Here is a 4,722-nt window from a genome sequence, read left to right as displayed (position 1 = left end):
TAACTGCACCACTACACAAAAAGCAGTCAAAAAGTTATTACACAAATACAAATATCATGAAAACCAAGTTAGTTGCTATTTATAATAAATGTTTTTAATTAGTTTAATTTCCTCTACCTTGTGGTTACCTAATTAAATCTTTATAGCATTCGTCTCAGAAGAGATTTTTCTTACCTTTAAGGCTGTGAAGTTGACTGCTTGCCTGCTATCTGTCTTTCAACAGAATCAGAGAGCTACACTTTTAAAGAATGCTTTTTTTTATTTTTCACTGTAACCAAGGGTTAAAAACATTCTGAAAAGTCCAGTATTTATTCAAAAGAAAATTAAAATAGATAGCATTGCATGTCCTCATACATTCTGGATATCCCACCTCATGACAGCACGCTGCCTTTACAGAAGAAATAAACAACTGCATAGTAACGAGTCGTTATGACAAACGGTTTGTCATATCCAATTCCCAAAAGCCCACTCTGTCAAGTAAATTCACCAAAGGCTGCCTTCTTCGCCTGAAGATTATGGGCGCCACCATGTTTATTTGCTTGTTTACCTCTAGAGAGCAGTAGTGCCGTAGATCGTGACCAGGAGGCGAGGGACCATGCTAGCGTGGTGTGTAAATGATCGTAAGGAATCGAGCTCGGCATGGATCGGTTTTCAGAGGGTAGTGTAAATGGGGCTTTAGAGAGGAGAGCAGCATCAAAACTGCACCATCTACTACAGTGAGCATGGTTAAGATCAAACATGTTTACATCAAACGTTCATTCCAATTTCCTTTAATGACATTCTCTTTATCCGAAAATAACTTTTTGACATAAATCTTCCATTCCAATTCCTTTGATGGCCTCAACTGTTTCGCCAGTAATAACTTTTTTTAAATAAATCTTTCATTTTAATTTCTTTTAAGGACCCCATATTTTGAATTGAACATTGGTGGATGAAATCAAACTTTCATTCCAATTTCCCTTAGTGAACTATTTATTAATTGTGGATCCAGCTATTAACACATTAGCTTTTTGATATTTCAACTCAGATTGGCCTTTCTGAACTAGGTTGTCCATGCTGCTTTGACTTTATGACATCAAACCTTCATTTAACGGACCCTTTATGACCTTATTGGTTTGACTTAATGTGATAATAAAATGATGATTATATGAAATAAATCTGTCATTCCAATTTATCTTAATGACAGCATTTGTTTATCATAAAACTATTTTATAACATAAAACCTTCCTTTAATTTTCTAAAATGACCTTCTATGTTTGACATAAGATGATGTTATGAAATAAATATCTAACTCCAATTTCTTTTAGACCCCATATTTTGAATTAACTAGTATGCCGTTTATTTACAGTAAGTTTATTTTGGTTTATATGTTTTAGTTACAACTCCGACAACAAGGTGCAAAAATAATCTGTAGTGCAAGAGCAGCAAAAAACAAGAAAAAAACAGTTTTTGGTATTTTATTTTGGAATTTTATGTTTGTGCTACCAAAGGAGGAGAGATCCAGAGTTAGCACACAGCTTCAGTTACTACAGCTAGAAACCACTGATTAAGGCCGAAATCTTGTCATGATGGACTCAGACCTGAACCTTCTCAGGCACATAAAGGCAATTATTGAGTCAGCCTTTTATCATCTGAAGAACATTTCCAGGAATAAAGGACTAATGTCCAAGCAGGATCTAGATAAACTAATTCTTGCATTAATCTTTATTAGAATTGATCACTACAACAGTGTCTTCATAGGTTTGCCTAAAAAGTCCATCAGACAGCTGCAGCTGATCCAAAAATCTGCTGCCCATGTTCTTACTAGAACTAAGAATGTAGAGCACATCAGACTGTTTCTGAAGTCCTTCCACTGACTCCCTGTATCTCAGAGAATAGACTTTAAAATCCTCCTGTTAGTCTATAAATCACTGAATGGATCAGCACCTCAATACATAACATATTTGTTTTCAGTGCATCAACCTGCCAGACCCTTCATGTCTTTTAGTTCAAGTCTACTCTGAAAACCAACTAGAACCAAACATGGAGAAGCAGCATTTAGTTCATATGCTCAACTTATCTATAACACACTCCGAGAAGACTGTAAAAGTGATAAAAGCCTGAATTCTGTTAAGTCAAAGTTAAAAAACCAATTTGTTTAGAACTGCATTTTACTGTTAAACTGTTAACTGAGGTATCAATAGTTTAAGAATGTGGTCTGAAGTGAATTTTTCCTGTTACAATGTTACCATCTGGTGTTACAATACAAAGGTCACCTGTACTAAGACAGGTCATGAATTTAGGCGACTTAGAGTTAAGAACTGGTTTTAGCTGAGACTCCTAGTGACTGAAAGGCTTCCTGTAAGTCATTAATTTAAGACGGATGTTGCTGTATAAGACTGCAAGTAGAAAATATATTAGGGACTATGATAGATCATTGGGTAACTCCTGAAGTTATTTTAAATTGGTCCAGTGTTTTATTTTCTAAGGTAACACTGCGTTATCTCTTCTATTCTTTTTTTTAAAATGATTTCAGACAAAGTCAGTGAGTGACCGTACACTTGGCAAAAAGCCTGGAAAATCTCCAAGATTTTTAGGATTTAAGGCTCTTACCCGTGTCTGTAGATACTTTGCTCCCCCCAGATCCAAAGTCAACTGGAACACAAAAGGTGATATTATTCAAGCACTGTAAAACTAATAGAAACGTACATCTTGTGGTTGTGGTCTCACCAGTGTCTGTCGAAGAGCCGAGGCCTGGCTCACTGTGCGACCTGACAAGACGTAAAAAGCCTTCTCTCTGTCTTCTAACAGTCCCGCCATTTTTTTCACTCCTCTCAGCCTTTCGTCGAAGGTAAAGGAGTCCATGGGGAGGGTGTAGTCTGTTTTCATCCTCACTGTTTGCCGAGGATGTTGAAGGAGGCAAAACAGAGGTGGCTGGGACATTATCTTGGTCTGAGGGGTCGGTGAGGTTCACTTGAATCTCTGGATTGAGCTGTTCCTGTTGATTAGGAGAATTTCCTATTGGTTCAAGCTGGGAACAGCTACTGGCAAACATAGCCTGGCGGTGAAGCACTGGAGACCTGGCCAAAAGATGGAGAGTGTTAAATTTCTACCTACAGGTTACCAAGGCAGAGTCATAGCATTTTCTTTTTCATTCTAGCATAATTTTTGTGCTCACCTATATGTGTTGGTGGCTGTGCTAGCTGAGGAGCAGGAATTAGACCTTTCCCCTCTCAGGAACCACCTGGCCCTCAGTCCTCCTGCTAGCGGACTCTCTGGCGTATGAGACTGTGGACCACGGAACATTGCATCCCTCCGGTCAGCACCTGTCCTGTTGCCCCCATGTATCCTGATCCCAACCCTAATTAAACAGGAGTCCTCAGAAGGGGAGGAATCATCAGGGATGTCCACAATCTCGGACATAAACAGAGATCCACTATCCATAGATACTAACAAGAAAAAATGTTTTTAGTACTGTTAAACAAGACACAGTGAATGTTCATTCATGTTTGTACTGTGCAAGATCCTGTTTTTTAAATATCCTTAAATATCTGTCAGATGTTCTGGACCTTTCCACATTTTCACAGCTTAGCTTAAGCAGCTAAAGCATAGTTTGGGTTAAAAAGGTTAGAAAGGACTAAAATATATCATATTATATTATAACTGTGACATAACGAACACTCAACAATAGCTGGTGAAAATGTGGGACCCTAGACCAACGTTATTTGCCTCACCTGCAATTCAGATGATTGTAAAACTTCACCCAATACTTTGTGGGGTCATCTTGTATAGTTTAAACTGCATGCAAATTTACTGGGTTCCCAGAACAATTTCAGAAAATATGTGTTGTACTATAGATAGAACAACTTTGCAAAAGATTTATAAGTCAATGTTTCCCCATAATCATGCACTGTAATAGTAATGTGCAAACATTTAAAAGTTATTGCATACACATAAGAATGATATGAGTTTGTAGCTTAGTTTGTTTCAGTTTTCAGATGTGTTTTTAATTCCAACTGTTGCTGGATGCTCTTTATACCTGTACTTTTAGTCTAGTAAGAGACATTTCTAGTTGATCATGTTCTTTTACATTTTTGATTTGTTAGAATCCATGAGAGTTCCTAAACTGGGTGGTTTACATGGTAAAACATGACACAACGTGATGGACAGATATGGATTTCTTTTGGCACCTTCTCCACTGAAGGCTGTAGAAGTTCCTCTCTCTCCAGAAAGCTCCGTACCATGGCCATCAAATACGGTTGCCTTGACAATCAAAGGAGACAAGAATCAGTACAGTCAAAGGAGGCAATGCATAAATTGGATAAAAAAAAAAATTTCCCATTAAAAGTTATTGCTTTCATTTTTTTATTACTTCTAGATTAATATTTAGAGCCTGCAAAATCTCTGCAAATCACAGCTCACAACTTAACTGATTCTATCTTTCTTTTTGTTTTTAGGTTTTAATGTTTGTTAGTTTTTTTTAGATAATTTCTAGAATCTACTGGCTATTTCCAAGAAATTATCTTTCTTATGAAGTGAATTATAAGTCGTCTTTAACAATTTACAAGTTACTTTCCCACATCTCAGGAAAGTGCATTATGGAAAATCCAGGAAAATACATAATACACTTCAGAAAAGTAGCAGATAAAATCCTAAAGGCATGTGTGATGTTCCTGAAAAGTCCAATAAGTTCTTGCAAAGTTTGTTAAGAGCTCTGGGTTCTCGCTGTTTCTCTGGAGTTAC

At 37.0% G+C, this 4,722-nt stretch overlaps 1 pseudogene; it reads right to left on the bottom strand.

Annotated features, from left to right (window-relative positions):
- The window catches only part of LOC107081480, a 3,871-nt pseudogene extending 1,003 nt beyond the window's left edge, over positions 1-2,868 (bottom strand).
- Between the last annotated feature and the right edge of the window lie 1,854 nt (positions 2,869-4,722).

Source organism: Cyprinodon variegatus, unplaced genomic scaffold (genome assembly GCF_000732505.1).
Source record: "Cyprinodon variegatus isolate N-32 unplaced genomic scaffold, C_variegatus-1.0 Scaffold2, whole genome shotgun sequence".
NCBI lineage: Eukaryota > Metazoa > Chordata > Actinopteri > Cyprinodontiformes > Cyprinodontidae > Cyprinodon > Cyprinodon variegatus.
The sequence above is the reverse complement of the archived record's forward strand: the minus strand, read 5'-3'. Positions and strand labels throughout refer to the sequence as shown.